This window comes from Narcine bancroftii, chromosome 2, assembly GCF_036971445.1.
Source record: "Narcine bancroftii isolate sNarBan1 chromosome 2, sNarBan1.hap1, whole genome shotgun sequence".
Lineage (NCBI taxonomy): Eukaryota > Metazoa > Chordata > Chondrichthyes > Torpediniformes > Narcinidae > Narcine > Narcine bancroftii.
The window spans coordinates 231,475,779-231,492,952 of record NC_091470.1 but is presented as its reverse complement, the minus strand read 5'-3'; the positions used below and the strand labels follow the sequence as shown (position 1 = coordinate 231,492,952).

Sequence of the window (17,174 nt, the reverse complement as noted above, 5' to 3'; positions counted from 1 at the left end):
CTTTTTAAAAAAAGGAACATAATTTAATTTATATAAAGATTGATAATCAGCATTTACAATTACTCCTAAATATTTAATTTTATCTGACCATTTTATGATTTTTTATATTCTGAATAATCAACTTCTCCAACTGGCAAGATTTCACTCTTATCCCAATTAACTTTATATCCAGATAGCTCTCCGAATTGCAATAGACATTCTTGCAACTGTGACAACGACTGTTTTGGTTCTGTCAGATATATCAACACATCGTCTGCAAATAAATTAATCTTTTATTCATCATCCATAACCCTCATCCCGCTTATCTTATCATTTTGTCTTATCATCTGAGCGAATGGTTCAATAGCCAATGCAAACAAGGCTGATGACAATGGACAACCTTGTCGAATCAAACGTGTCAATTTAAATGGCAAAGAAACTTGACCATTTGTCACCACCCTGATAATTGGGTTTGTATATAAAGCTTTAACCCAACCAATAAAAATAGGGCCAAATTTAAACTTTTCTAACACCTTAAATAAAAAATCCCATTCAACCCTATCAAAGGCTTTTACCAGATCCAGCGCAATCACCATTGGATGGTTGGGCTGCTTTCGATATGCATTGACCAATGTTATCAACCGAAGAATATTATCTGATGCATTCCTAATCTTAATAAAACCTGTTTGATCAATATGTATCAACTTAGGTAAGTACTTAGCAAGCCGATTTGCTAATACTTTTGCTATAATTTTATAATCTACATTTAATAAAGAAATAGGTCTATACGAAGACACTTTCAACAGGTCTCTATCTTTTTTTGGAATTACAGTAATTAAGGCACTCGAACAAGATTTTGGTAACACCTGTTCTTCAATTATTTGTTGTAATACATCCCCAAATACAGAAGATAAATCTTCATAAAAGATTTTATAAAATTCCACAGAGAATCCATCATCCCCTGGTGACTTTCCATTTGGCATCTCCTGGATAGCTTCCTTAATCTCAAAATCTGTAAACGGAGATTTTAATTCCATAATGTCTTCCTCCCCTAATACCGGTAATGTTAATTTGGATAAATAAGATTCAATAAAACCATTGTCCTGCTTCCCCTTAGAAGTGTATAATTTTTGATAGAATGAATAAAACTGGTCATTAATTTCCTGAGATTTGTTGGTAACTATTGAATTCTTTTTAACAGCATTAATAGTCCGCAATACCTGTTCAGCTTTTAATTGCCACGCAAGTACCTTATGTGCCCTCTCGCCCAATTCATAAAAACGCTGTTTAAATTGATTAATTAAATGCTCAAATTGATAAGTTTGTAATGTATTATAACATCAAATCAGCAATTTGTTTCTCCAATGCTAAACTTTCTGCCATATATTGTTTCTTAACTTTCGTAGTATAACTAATAATCTGCCCTCTCAAATAAGCTTTAAAGCATCCCATTGTACAAAATGACTATCCACAGAATTAACATTCTCAGCCAAAAATAAAGTAATCTGTTCTTTAACAAAAGTAACAAACTCTGTTTTTTTTCCAATAACATTGTATTAAACCTCCATCTGTAAGACGAACCTACCACTTCCGAGTTAAACAAGAAAAGAGCAATAAAGAATGATCCGATATATCCCTACTTTTATATTCAGCCTGTAATACTCTACCCTGTAAATGTGCCAATACCAAAAAAAAAATCTATTCTGGAAAATGAATCATGTCGAGATGAATAAAAAGAGAAATCTTTCTCCGTAGGATTAACTCTTCTCCAAATATCCAAATTTAAATCTTTCATCAAGGCCCCAATTTGTATCGCCATCTTTGATTTCCTCATACTTTTCGGAGATCTATCCAATAAAGGATCCAAAATGCAATTAAAATCTCCCCCGACTAGAATATTTTCATTAGCTTGAGTTAACAACAAAAAAGCTTCTGAAATAAACCGTTCATCATCTATATTAGGTGCATAAACATTAAGCAAAGTCCAAGATACAGCAAAAATTTTACAGTTCACCCTCAAAACTCTCCCAGCATTTCCTTCCAACGATTTTAATTCAAATGGCAAACTCTTATGAATTAAAATCGCTATGCCTTTTGCCTTAGAATTAAAAGGAGAAAAAAAAACACATGACCAACGCACTACTCTCTCTTCAATTTCAAGTGTTCTTTTTCAGTCAAATGTGTTTCTGGCAAAAAAGCAATATCAACTTTTTTTTTATATATAGGCCAATACTCGCTTCTGCTTAATTGGATTATTCAACGGCTGAACATTAAAGGTTGCAAATTTCAAATTAGACATTCCTACAAACTAATAATATATTCACACACTACAAAATATTGCTCTCCTTATAAATCCTTAAAATCGTAAACCCTCTCCCCTATAAAACGTCAAATTGAAAAAAATAAAGAAAAATCACCCTTAAAAAAACCACCCAAAGGTAGTAACGCCCTAAAAATCTGGGTGTGCTAAAGCCCACTAGCGGCAGATGACTATCAAAGATTTCAGTGCTATCCACCACCCCCCTAGTCAGACATATATACATTGTTTAATTAAACACAATCAGATATAGTAAGTATATTCAACCCAGTGATTCCAGCCCCAATTATTGTTCAGATTCTTCATTATCAAGAAGACTTTGTGTCAGTTCTTCTTTCTTTCCATTCTTTCCATGCTTCCCATGCTTCCCATTCTTCCCATTCCCATTTGCCCTTCTTTTAGGGGACAATGATGAAGATCGACCATTCCCTCGCAAATCTGGCAACGAATTACCAAAAATTAACGCATCATATCATTTTCAAAAAATTGGGATTGAAAATTTCCATCAAAAACTTTCAACACCGCAGGATAATGAAAAGCAAATTTATAATCCTTCCGCCACAAAACTTCTTTAGCTGAATTAAATTCCCAACGTCGTCTAATAATTTCTTGACTCAAGTCCGCATAAAAGAATACTCTATTATTTTGAATTATCATTGGAGTTTGACTTTGTCGCGTCTTCTGCACCGCCAGTCGTAATATCATTTCTCTATCTTGGTATTTCAAACAACGAATTAAAACCGCCCGTGGTGACCATCCTGGAAACAGATTCTTCCTTAATGCTCTATGTGCTCGATCCAACTCCAGACCTTCTGGAAAAAACTTCTTGCCCAACACCTCAGGGATCCATTTCTTTAAAATTTTAATCGGGTCGGAACCTTCTATATCTTCTGGAAGACCCACTATTTTTACATTATTCCTCTGACTTTGATTTTCCAATGAATCAATCTTCTTCAATAATCCTTTTTCTGAATCCCCCAGTCCACAAAAGAATCCTCCACTTTTTCCATTTTTTCCCATTACGTTCCACTTGATTTTTACTTTCAAGAAAAGCGGCTTGAATTTTTTTGAAATTATCTTGTACAGTGTCTACTGATTTTATACATTTATTAACATCACTTTTAACTACAGTCATATCTTGCTTCATACTTGTCATTTCTTCACACATAGTACTCATTTTAGTTTTCACTTCCAAAAATCCTTGAGTCATCTGCTTCGACATATTCCTTCCAAAACAGTAAACACAAAATCCAGTCCAGATTCCATCACCTCCCTTTGAGGCCTACCTTCTCTAGTCTCAGCCCCTACTTCTTCCTGTGTACATTCCAGTAAAGTTAAATCCTTCTTCAACCACAACTGGTCCTTTTCCGGTGCGGCTGAGGGTCTGGACACCCAATGATGGCGCACAGACCTCGTCAGGCTGCCCTCGCTCAGGTTCCCCCACAGCACACACCTTTTCTAGTAATTCACGCACCCTCGGAGCACCGCACGCTACACTGCATGCCCCCGGACCACTAGGCAACATCGCGGGCTCGAGGGCTCCTCTCTCAGCCGGATCGCCCGTGCACCTGGCTTCACGGGCGCGCGAGTCAGTGTCAGCCAAGCTTGTCGTCGAGCTGGCGCCATCTTGCTGATGCAGGATCGGCGCCGGCATAATACTTAGCCGTGCAGGAGTCCTCTGAGGCCTGGGGGCTCCCATCAATGACTCCGTGGATTCAACTTGATAGGTAGGCCTCAATTCTTCAACACTTTTATTAGGTAATTTCTTCTGTAATTGAGCTTTTGACTTTTTCACATTAGTAGCCATTGCAATCCTCCACTATTCCAAAAACTGTAAATACTACTTTTAACCACTTTTATAAATTTTAAAATCGGATATTTAAAAATCTAGCTGGGGAAAGGCGGAATTGCACGTCTGTCTTCTCCGCCATCTTGCCACGCCCCCCTGGTTATCACTTGTCATGGCAGGTCTCAGACTAGACTGCTTCACTTGGGAAATCGATGTCAAGCTTGGAAATGGTATGCCATCACCCTCCCTCTCTCGAATACCCCCCAAATCAGAGTCAACCAAGTGTAATTCAAGCATCGATCCAGATGACATAGGCTGGGAGAGAACTCCAAACGTCAGATTACATACAATGCTAGTGAATTTAAATGATTTTGTGGAGTTGACATTGGAGACACCTCTTCAGTTCTTTAGTGGTACTGCTGTTAACTTCAGACTATTTCCCAGCCTCAGTGTCTTTGTAGACTCCAGTAACAACACCAAACAATGCATTCATAAATGAGGATGTTTCCTGTAATACTTTTGAAAGCTTATGCATGCTGATAGCAATGAAAATTAAACATTAAATGAAAAAATCAGGGACTTGATTAGAATTCCATGAAGTTCAAAATTTTCACTCCAGCCTCCGCATTTGACAATCCATTACCGCAAGACCTTTGGTTGAGTACTCTATCATTACTAGGAGACCTCCAACATCCTTTGTGTGATCTGCACTTTCCAAAGGCCACTTGTGCAAAGGCTTTCATAGCTTCTGTATAGCCTGCTTTGGTTTTATTCCAAGAAGACCAGCCAACACCAGGAACCCAACATAGATCAGTCTCCTTAAAGTTTTGTTATTTACGCTGTGCTCCCCTGGCATCCCCAATATTCACCTGCTACATACACAGAGTATGTAGTATGTGAAGAAAGGGCTTTTAAAGTGCATATCCTCATGCACTCCTGAATTTGAATAGACTCTCCACTTGTCTGCTGTGAATGAACTGCCCTCATAATCACTGACCTATTTCTAGACAAACAGCAGTATTCAAATTAATATTTTCATGTTTGTCATTCTAGGCCAGTAGGTTCACAAGTCAAGTTGTATACAGTTATACAAGGTCTACTGTTATCCATAGAATAACATTAATTTTCTTGTTGCACTCTGGAAAGAGTGAAAATAAAACAAACAAAAGAAAAAAAATCACAGAGTTGTGTTTTACATATTCTATTAGCAACAGTCTACCAGTCACACCCGTCTCAGTGTCAGAGGATCGTAGGTCCAGAGCTTCAGCATATAATATATGGCAATAATCAGTGCATCACTGAGCCAATACACCAGTGAAGAAGTATGTAGGCTATTAAAATAAGATTCCCTCTCATATGGGCATTCAAACTGATCAGCCCATGTACTGGTCAACATGTGTCCTTCAGCTAACGTCATTCAATTGATCATTAATCTTACTGCTGTTTATTTGGACCACGGCAGCGGACCAGCGAGGGGTCAGCAGCTGAAGGACCCACACAGGCTGCAGGCTGCTGGAGACATAAAGTCGAAGGACCCACACAGACTTCGGGCTCCTGGAGACAGGCTTACTGGAACGAATGGGAACCGGGATGCAAGAGGGTGCTGAAGGCTTCCTAATTGTATTGGAGGTTTGGATCTGGAACTTGGGTTGTCGATGGTTTAAAATTGAGTCCAGGTGGCTGCAGAGGCTGCGGGAGTTCCGGAGGTGAATCACGGACACTCAGTGTCTCTGAAGAGTGAAGAGACTCTTTTTCTTCTCTTTCTCATATTGTTAGGGGTGCCAGGCAGTGCTCATAATATATTAAAAATGTATGTTACATTTTTAATGTATTATTCTGTGACAATGAAAGGAATCTTTGAACATTGCTATGGATTCCTAAAAAGAATGATGCACTTCAGAATTAACTAATTTCCTTTGAAATACTTTGGGGATGCCCTTAAGTTGAAAATATGCTATTTATTTTACCGGTCATTTTTCAAGTTATTTCAGGCCAGACCTCCAGGCTATATGAAGGGAACTTAATGTTCACACTATGTGGAAACTTAAAAGGAAAGAAGCAGGTTAATTCCTGTCAAAATTGCAATTGTAAAGCACACATTTATATTAGATATAAAAAATAAATTCCTAATGGATAAAAATGATGTAACTTTGTTTAAATAAATGCAATTCTGGATTCTGTTAAATATACACATATTGAGCATCTCCTGTAAAATTGAATGCTGCCTTATGTCTCACATGGACTTGAAAATAAATTTATCCACCATATCTTTAATCCCTTCTTGTTGAGTCAGCGTGTGCATGTTGCTATGCAACAAAACTAGTCGTCTCAGGAACGTTGTACATTCTTTTTGTCAGAAATATAAATTTGTTCAGAAACTCAGTGGCTTGACATCTGCATCTCACTCCATGAACATTCAAACCTTAAGTGTGAGAAGCATTTATGACTTTTCTGAACAAGTTCTTTCAAGCAATCCTTTATAAAGTACAAATAGAGAAAAGAGAAAGTTAAAGAAATCCAAAATTCCTCGCCATTCAATACTTAGTTGGAAATTTTCAATTATAAATTGAGAGGCTTTGTTAGGTTTTGTTTGTGATCAAGCAGTACTCCACTTCAAATTATTATTATTTTTTTTTTTATTTTTTTTTTACACTGCCTCTCCCTTCACCCTTCGTGCCTTCCTGGAGAAAGTTTTTGATAGTTCAAAACTCTACTGTACTGTGATATTTTTCCCAACAGTATTCTTGATAACGTGTTTTAACCAACGTAGGGGGCATATTCCCAAAATAACATAATATTTCCTTTCCAGATTTAACATTCCATCGGGGCACTCTCCAACCAGAGGGCATTAACATTGACCTCCAGTTTCCATTAAACTCTTTCCCTGTGTTTCTCTCCCTCTCCCTATCCCTCTATCTCTCTCTCCTTATCCCTCTGTCTCTATCTATCCCTCTGTCTCTCTCCTCCAGCTCTCCACCCCCTTCCCTCTTCTTTCAGAGAGGGGCCTCTTTTCTCTTAAAACTTTTTTTTTATTTCACGCTGCTGGAGCATCTAAACCAGAAACAATGTCAACTTCAATTTTTCATCTCCAATTATTAGCCAAGATCATCATTCTAGTTTTTAAATATATTCATAAAATTAATTATTCTGCCACCATTGGGAGCTCTAGAGTTTGAATATCCATAATAGTTTTTTTTTTAAACACCCATACCTTGCTCCACCTACCTGAATATAAATTAAACTATTAGCAATTTGCAAGTAAACAACTACTTTGATAGAAATGCCTTTTCTTGATTTTACAAGAAAGAAAATTCATCTGCTGATCTCTGCAGAGTATATACAATATATGTGTATAACACACACACACCCATCCCTGAATTTCTCAATAATGAGTTTCAGAGATCATTCCACCTTGTCAGACAATCTCAGCAGGCTGCACCAAGGTGAACAAGCAATCCCTCAAATATGTTAACAAGTCCATCTCTTGCAGAGATCGTTTTGGTTTAAAGCTTCATTTGAAGCTCATGTTTTTGTTTTCCTCAAGGAAATAAATCTTATTTGCACATCAGTTTAAAACAAATGATCATACCTGTGATGCAATAAAACTACCTATACAGCAAAAAGCCAGTTTCTGATGACAGAATCATTTAGGTAAACTATAAAACAAGAGGATGGAAACAAAAAAAACAACCCACTTGGCATATTATGATGGAAATATGTTAATTAAGGGAACTGGTCTAATTGGCAGTTACTTTTCTCCCATGACTCTTAAGGATCAAAGAAATGTTTCAATTCATCTTTTTCTTCCCGTACACGTATCGATAGATGGTTAAAAAAATGGTGCATCTGTGCACACTTCTCATCATGTGACCATCATCATTCATCAGCAATGAATGTGCAATTCATACGCAAACAAAGGGGTTCCAAACCAACACTGCAAAGGCACATTAATCAAAAGTGGAAGATGAACCAATCAAAACTACTTACTTAATTTCACATTTTCATCAAAGATTTTTCAAACCAAGCTTGAACGTTTTCACATGAAAATGTGGTCTCCAACAAAAATATTTAACAACTTATTTTTTTCTCTCCACACTGTTGCATTGGCCTTTACTTCATTTTTATTTCAAGGCCTGAAGCTCTAAGCATCTTTTACACTTTAGACATAATTCAAAATATTGTCACATTTAAAAACATAAGAAACCCCAAGAATTTGCTGCTAATTTCTAACTCATTTAACATTCTACATTGGATGATTTCCAGACAAAAGTTGTGAGGGGGCTTGACAAAGTTGGGTGCTATGAGGATACTTTCTTTTGTGAGTGGAGGAAATCTACAATGTTGCAGGAGAAGGGATCAACCACTTGAGAGACCAACAGAAAAATGTTTACATTCCTCTGACCAAATGCATAATGAATGTAGAATCGTTAAATGTATTGAAGGCTGAGACAAATTTTTCAAATGCTGGGGATCAAAGGTTATTGGAATCAGTCAACAAAGTGGAGTTCAGGTCAAAGGCGAGATGAGTCATAATCTTAATGATTGACAGAAAAAGTGTAATGAGACATATGGTTTGCTTCTGCCCCTATTTTTTGTCTGGTTTAAATAATCATGGCTGGAAGGTTGAACAAGGCAATGGAACTGAACCAAACTATTGACTGATTCATGACCATCTTACCCAAAGTACAGGGAATTTTGAAAATTCTAATTTTGCCTCATTTCCCCATTAGTGATTCAGGTTTAAAAAGAAACCTAAATATTAGCCGACTTCCAATCCTATTAGTTTAACACAGCTTTTCTGTTTGAGTCATAAACTCCATTCCTCTCAAAATGCAAAGGAGGAAGATTGAGAAAAACTTTGCAGACATAGAGCAATATTTGCTTCAACTTTTTATTAAATCTGGAGAAATAAAAGTTTGATAAGGCAGTATTATGCATTGCAACAATGAAGTCAAGGATATTATGGAAAGAGAAATCGAGTAGTTAGCTTTGAAATGATAAAATGAAGTGCCAAGAAAATTTGAGTCATTAAGGTGGATATTTGGAAGGCATTTTGAATGGAATTATCAATCTCAAACAGAAAAACTGTTAAACTAATGAGACTGTTAATATTCAGGTATGGAGTTTTTTTCCTAAACTAGTTATTAATGAATAGGTGATGAAATGACACAAAATTAGACTTTTTTTTCCCCACAAAACTTAAGTATTTTGGACAATTTCAGATATCAGTTACAAACAAAAGCTTTACAATTAATCAAAAAAGCTTCAAATTTATTAACCAAAGACTAAGAATGAAAAATTAATTAGAATTTGTCATTCTTAATGGAGTAGGAGAACATATGAGAATATTGTGGAGATTCAGAATGATTATCCAAAAGGAATTAGATCAAATAATTTAGCAAGTTCCTGGCAGTGTCATTTAAGTGTGTTTTCAAAAGGAATGTGATGAGGTTGGCCTCAGTCGATTGCATCAACTTCAAATTAAATTCTTTGGAAGAGGTGAGAAAAAGAGGCGCTTTCAGATTCATTAGTTAGCAAACCACTAATAATAGCACTGACTGATCCCGAGATCCCAACTTACAATTATTCATCCAGTTTCGGAAATAGAAGAAATCTATTATTTAAGAGCGCAGGGGATGACAAGCTAGGAGAGAGAGAACCAATGTTGAAAAGAGGTTATCGATACAAAAAATGAATTGGTTCAATTAGTGACAGCCAAATGAGGTTGTTGAAGTTTAGCATTGCAAAGAACAAAGAAATGATCTGTAGCCAGTCCATACCGTTGACTCCCAGCCACCACCTCAAACTTAATAATGCTAAACAGCCTCAGAATTTAATTTGATCACAGGAAAGCTTGAGGAACAGATCCTCATCTTCCATCTGTTTTATGCTGCAGGATTAGAGATTCAACAATTCTCAGTAACTCTCTTTCTCTGTATTGGAACTGGCCAGTTCCCTGATAGGTTACACTGGGCAATGAAGAGTTTGCTTTCTAAAGACTTTTGGGTGTATTTTATTGATTTTTGGTTGCTGATCATGAAAATCACCTTAAAAATTTCCTATCACATACCTTTTTTTTTAAGCTATAACCTATTTTTGTGATTTTCTGTCATATTTTTACTAGTATTTTGCCCACAAAGCAAGCTGTTTTGGTCAATCCAAGCATGGCTGGGCATGCACTCAGTGTAGGTGCTATGCAAATGTTGTCTTAGGCCTGGGTATGCTCAGTCAGGAGAGATGCAGACAGGCTATAAAAGCAGCTCACAAATACAGGTCCTGTGCATTACATTGATATAGATTGAACGCGTGTTGATGCACGTTCTTCAGGCAATGGCATAGTGAAGTTACAAAAAAATAACATTTATTATCTTCAGAAGATTCAATATAACAAAAATGTTGCAACAGCTGTGATACATTCTGTTATACTTGTGGTGAGTATACACTTAAGGCTCAAAGACACAGCATGACTGCACTTATTAAGAAAGTCAATGAGCTCTACTTCAGTTATAAAATTCCAGTTTTAGGCAGGACAGTCCGGCTTTTGAGCCCTGGATCCTCTGTCTGGTGCTACCTCAAGCTGGACATTCATTTGTCCTCCATTTGGGGGTGTAGGCTCAATACAGTGTAGGCCCTACACCCTGAAATGGTGGACAAATTAAGGGGCAGAAAGGGCACTTACCTGTTAAATGTGGCATGCGTGGCCATGCTTCTTCTTGCGTGCATGCCCGCTGGCACATGCACAATTTGCAGCCATTTAGTCAGACATTTGGATCGAGTCTTACAGACCATAATCCTGTGATTCTTTCTCTATGTTTACTAAATAGAAACGTGGAACTGATTGAATGGATTATTACATCTCAAGTCTCCTGCTGTCTTGTAAAACTAGCTGGAAAGTCTGCTCACTTGTCCAGAGAGTTTCTTTCCAAAAGAGCAAAAGCAGCTTCCAAATATCTCAAAGCTGCAAAAGACCTGCTGGAAAGAGGTGGCTTACAAAGTTGTTAACTGCATTTTTAATTGCAACCACATAAACATTATTACAGTTATTGCAAAGACCTATTAATCAAAGCAGTCTAAGATGAGGGGAAAGTGTGACAGCCGCACACGAAGGATCATGACAGGTAAGCCTCTGCCCCCCCCCCGATAGTTTTCTGACGCTAACCCTGCAAGCAGCAGTCCCTCTAAGCTGTGTACTTGTGCGCAAGCATACATGTCTGCATGTGTACACAATTTCTATTGTGCGCTCACAGCTTAGATGGACTAATGTCCGCATGTCCTCCATTTTGGACATTTGGAACTGTCCACCCTACCTGGGCTCCTCACATATGTTGTGCAACATGTGCAATCAACCTGAGAGCTTGCTCAGAGGGACATTATGTGATTAACTCCAACTTCCTACATGATACAGCAAATCAGAAATTAACTTTGTTTTCAGCTTGAAGTTGTCTACCATAATCCCCAATTGTTTTTTCAAGAAGCAAATCTTCTGGGGGGAAAAAAATGATGTCCAGTTTTATCTATCCATAATATTTAACAGATTTTCTATTTTTATTTTGCAATATATTTTCTGTTCAGGGGCTGATGTGGGCTGAATCTCCCTCTGAAAACCAACAAGAACCTTCCTGAGCGGTAACCATTTACCTTTCAAGCACCAAAGCCTGGTGAACTTCATAAATGTTAAATACTGTGCACAGTATAAGAATTGCCTGCAACCAGTAATCTTGGAGGAATGAGAAGTGAGATTGGACTGTGAACCAAAGAACTTTTCTGAACTTACACAAACATTACATACATGTGCTCTTAGAATTAGAAGGGGGTTAAGTTAGGTTAAGTAAGTTAATAGTGATAAGTTAAAGTTTGATTCTATTTACACGTTTAAAGATAATTAAAAGCAACTTTTGTTTAAGTAACCATTTGTCTTGATGAATTTCTATTGCTGCTGGGTTTTGGGGGTCCTCTGGGCTTATAACAGTACATACTCCCTGTATCTGAGTGGGTTTCCAGTTTCTTCCCACCATTCGAAACGTAGCAGGGGTGTAGGTTAATTGGTGGCATGGACTGTTACCATGCTGTATGTCTAAATTTTAAATTTATTTAAAAAGGTTAATTGTTAAAGGAACAAGGACAGCTTAGGGACATAGAACAAGGAATTGGCATTGGAATTAAAGATAAAAAATTAAATAGGAAAACAATCAATTTTCTGATATCAGCAAGTAACATGCCTGCAGTGCAAATAGATTCTCATGAATTTAACATTTTTTAAAAACCATACTGCATGTCAATCAACAAACAACTCATCTGAATAACTGATCAACTCCTAATACTTTAAATTGCTCTTGACTCAAGACATTAGTTCTAAAATAGTTATGGCATAAAGCTCGGACTGGTCCACATGTTAAAGTCCTACATTGGAGCAAGGTTAATTTTGGTGACATTAGACAGGAGCTTGCACAGGTTGATTGCAGGTAAAGGGACAGCTACCAAGTGGGAGATTTTTAAATACGAGATGTCGGAGTACACACAGTACATGACATCACATACAACCCTGGGATTCTTTTTCCTGTGATCCAGGCAAAATTACCAGTTTTTGGTAGTGCAAAAAAATGTACACACAATGTGCATATGTAAACCAATAAAAGTAAACAAACTGACTGTGCAATACAGAGAGTTGAAAAAATAATAATAAAGGGCACAAGTAAGAGTCCTTAAACAAGTCCCTGATTGAGTTTGTTGTTGAGGAGTCTGATGGTGGAGGGGTAGCAGCTGTTCCTGAACCTGGTGGTGCATGTCTTGTGGCACTGATGCCAGCAGCGAGAACAGAGCGTGTGCTGGGTGGTGTGGGTCCCTGATGATTGGTGCGGCTCTTCGACGGCACCTGTTCCGTGTAGATGTTTTCAATAGTGGGGAGGGTTTGGCCTATGATGTCCTGGGCTGTTTCCACTACCTTTTGCTGGACTTCATGTTCCGGGACATTGGTGTTCCCATACTAGACTGTGATGCTGCCAGTTAGCACCCTTTCCACCATACCTATTGAGAAACTTGACAGGATTTCTGGTGTCATACCAAACCTCTGCAAACTCCTGAGGAAGTAGAGGTGCTGATGTGCTTTCTTCATGATGTCAGTGGTGTGTTCCAGGAAATATTCTCTGAGAGAATGATTCCCAAAAACTTAAATTTGCTCACTCTCTCCACCTCTGATCCCCTATTGATCATTGGATCATACACATCTGGTTTTACCTTCTTGAAGTCAACCAGCTCTTTGGTTTGGGTGGCATTGAGTGCAAGGTTGTTGTTGGTGCACCGCGCAGCCAAATTTCAATCTCCCTCTCATATGCCTGACTCATCGCCTCTTTTTATACAACCCACAACTGTGGTATCTTCAGCGAATTTGTAGATGGCGTTGTTGTCGTACCGAGACACACAGACGTAGGTGTAAAACGAGTAGAGGAGTGGAGCAGGGGACTAACAACGCAGCCCTGTGGTGCTCTGGTACTGATGGAGATTGTTGAGGAAATGTTCATCCCAATCCTCACTGGTAGTGGTCTGGAGGTGAGGAAATCCTTGATCCAATTACACAATGAGGGGTTGAGTCCCAGGTCTTGGAGTTTGATCAGTTTTGAGGTGTCAAATGCCGAATGGTAGTCAAAAACAGCATCCTGATGTATGTATTTTGCTATCCAGGAATTCCAGGGCTTTGTGTAGAACCTGTGAGATGGCATCCACCATACACCTTGTTACTATGATAGGTGAATTATCTGACCCGGATGCTTTCCTCGGATTTACCCTCCTGAGGGCAGTGCGCACGTCATCCTCAGATATGGACAGGAAGGGATCATCAGGGGAAGTGGAGGTGCGGAGGGGTGTTTTTTTCTTGTTCTCATGGTCAAATCGGGCATAGAAGGCATCGAGTTTATCAGGGAGTGAAACTTTGCCATCACTTTCTGCACCAGATTTGGTTTCGTAGCTGATTATGTCATAGGGATACGAGATAGGGAGAGTTCAGAACCAACACATTCCTGTTGGAGTGAAAGGCAATGCTGAGAGTATGAAATCCCAAACGACGAGGGATATTGAGCCTCTCGTACAAAAAAAAGATACGTCAGGTACAGGCTACTAGGATTACGCAAAATCTTTGAGTACAAAGGGATGTAGAAATACACGGGAGGGGGGATTCAAGAGGGCAAAAAAATGATATGAAATATCTTTTGTAGATAAGTAAAGGATAAAGATTCTATAAGTGTATTAAGCGTAAAAGGGTAATTAATGACAGGGCTCCTTCAATATTGACATCGTTTTTTTTTTGTGTGGAGCCACTGGAAATGGTGAGGACTTAAATGATGCCATATTCAAGCTGTTGGAAGAACTCCGCGGGTCAAGCAGCATCAGTGGGAGGAAAAGAATGGTCGATGTTTTGAGCCGAAACTCTTCATCGGGACATCCTGATGAAAGGTTTCAGCCTGCAACATTGAACATTCTCTTCCACTGATGTTACTCGACCAGCCAAGTTCTGTTTCGCTTCAAATACCAGAATCTGCAATCTCCTGCTGGTCTCCTGGTTGGAAATGAATATTTTTAACCCCCATTTATCATGGAGATAATTGCAGAAGCTAAGAAATTAAGGAACAATAAGGATGCCACTTACAAGAGTTGCTGCTACAATCTAGTTATACATAAAGGTGGATAAGTTCCCAGGGCCTGATCAAATATATTCACTGTGGGAATGGCACAGCTGATGTTAAAATCCATGCTTTACTTCAACCCACAGCACAGAAAGAAACAATTTGGGATCCATCTATTTAATCTGTTCGTGTTAATATCAAACTTACATTCCATCATACCTTAACAGTGACATTTCAGAGAACATGGCTGACTGCATCCGTACTTCCTGTGAACAATGTCACAGGATAGAATAGTACACAAGATATCCCAGTATTATTCCCAGACAGAGGATCCCATCAAGATTATCTCTGGTCTGCTCATGGAAAGTTCTGAAAGATGATTTAGAGCACTCTCTGCTGTAAGCTTGTACGCTTTTTGGTCAAGCCAACCAAGAACTCTGCAGGTTCCAGCAAGTTTGCTCTTGAACCCAATCAAAAGCCGACTTCAGAACAGTGCATGTACTAGTCTGACATAGATTTAAAGGAATAAAGATTCTGCTTCGATGACATGTTCAGTTTTGCAGACAGCAACCAAAAAAACCACATTGTTTTGTCATAAGTCACAAGGACCAGAAAGTCGGAATCTAAATTCAAACCAACTCTGAAAATAGATTTAAAAAATCCAAACTGTGCATCCGCCAAACACCAACAGAGCATGCAAAAGCATTAAGGGACACAAAATGGAAGGTGGCTGCAGCCAAAACTCCCCCATACTGCACAAGAAAACATTCACCTCTCCATTTTGTACATTAAACAATTGCTCCAAATATTGCAAAGCTGGCTGGCTTGATGGCAAAGAGAGAACAGCGCCCCAAAATCATTCTTCTTTGACGGCGGGCTTTTGGACCAAGAGGAAATGTCCTGATGTGCAACTGCTCTATCCTTCTCCAACCTTTCGTGCCTGAAGGTTTATTCACTGAAATCCAGGTGACTACCAACCACAGTCAGAATCATTCGAAAACACGTCGGGGGCGTTTACCATTAATACGAACTGTCAGACCTTGCATTGCTTTTAAAGCTAAATGAAGAATTTAATATATAATATAAAATAAATCTTCCCCCCTCCTCTCCTCTCTCCCCACCCCCTCCTCCTCTCCTCCATCCCCCCCCCCCCCCCCCCCCCCTTCTTTCACGCCCGCCTGCAGAGCTCGAATTGAATTTCCCCTCCAGGTGCGGATATTTCCATCTCGAGTCAGCTTCACATTCTGATAAAGCACAATGACCAAAGGCAAAACTGAACCTGTTCTCGTCGTTGGGAGGGATGGAGAGAGAAACGTCCACACTGTTACCTTGCAGGCAGGAGAGAATGAAAAATGCGTGCAGTTTGTGAAAACGGGAAGCAATCTGCAAGTGAAGGCAGTTCGGGCTGAAAGTGCAAGAACTGCTACTTCCGGGTTGGTCAATTGCGCGTCATTTGCTTCAGGTTTGTAACACCAGCTGGGACTCGGAATGACTAGACATGGGAACCAGTGGGCGAGGGAGGCTTTCTTTCTCATGCGCTCGGTCCGTGCATCAGTCGCTTCGTGGTCTGCCTGATAAACAAGGGTGCCCACTGTCGTCGTCCCGGGAGGGGGGGGAGGGGAGAGGGGGAGAGAGGGGGGGAGAGAGAGGGGGGGAGAGAGAGGGGGGGAGAGAGGGGGGGGAGAGAGGGGGGGAGGGAGAGGGGGGGGAGAGGGGGGGAGAGGGGGGGAGGGGGGGAGAGAGTGGGGGGAGAGGGGGTGAGGGGGGGAGAGAGAGGGGGGAGGGGGAGGGGGGGAGAGAGAGGGGGGAGGGGAGGGGGGGGAGGAGGTGGAGGGGGAGGGGGGGAGGGGGAGAGAGAGAGGGGAGGGGGTGAGAGGGGAGGAGAGGGGGAGGGGAGGGGGAGGGGGGGAGGGGGAGGGGAGGGGGGGGGAGGGGGAGAGAGAGAGGGAGGGGGTGAGAGAGGGGAGGGAGGGGGAAGGGAGAGGGAGGAAGGGAGAGGGGGAGAGGGAGGGAGAAGGAAAGGAGAGAGAGGAGAGGGGAAAAAAAAGGAGGGAGGAGGTGAATTTTCAGAAAGAATTAAGCGCAGCCCAAAAACATGAGAGCTCGAATCTAGACGAGCTTTCACAATCACGTCGCTCTGAAAAAGGGGAACATGATTTTTTTTTTTAGCGAAATAACGAGCTTGCATTGCCAGAGATCATTACCAGTTCCCATTCCGAGAACAGGAGAGACTGGAAGAAAAAATACAGCAATCTTGAGGTTTTTTTTGGGGGGGGGGAATGCTTTGGGCTCAAGAGGAAAAAGGTGGTTGTGCCTGGGCGAGATGGAGAGGCAGGGTCGCGTTCACCTCTGGGCACGAAAGTGGGGCTGTGTCAGAAGGGCGGTGTTGGAACTTGGTGCGGGTGGACAGCGTTAGTTCCTGAAATTGCATCCGAAAGCTCGCAAACCAATTGCGCCACGAAGGGTCTAAAGG

At 40.0% G+C, this 17,174-nt stretch overlaps 1 protein-coding gene across 8 annotated transcripts in view; it reads right to left on the bottom strand.

Moving 5' to 3' along the window:
* Window positions 1-16,116, bottom strand: part of fam49bb (family with sequence similarity 49 member Bb) — a 212,746-nt gene extending 196,630 nt beyond the window's left edge. For 2 of the 8 annotated variants that reach the window (XM_069920523.1, XM_069920517.1), the window contains exon 1: window positions 16,030-16,112. The gene's annotated coding sequence lies outside the window, so the exon portion shown is untranslated. Of the gene's footprint in view, window positions 1-15,980 lie in introns of all 8 variants that reach the window. The other 6 variants (XM_069920522.1, XM_069920515.1, XM_069920521.1 and 3 more) reach the window with 4 other exon arrangements.
* Window positions 16,117-17,174: the final 1,058 nt, after the last annotated feature.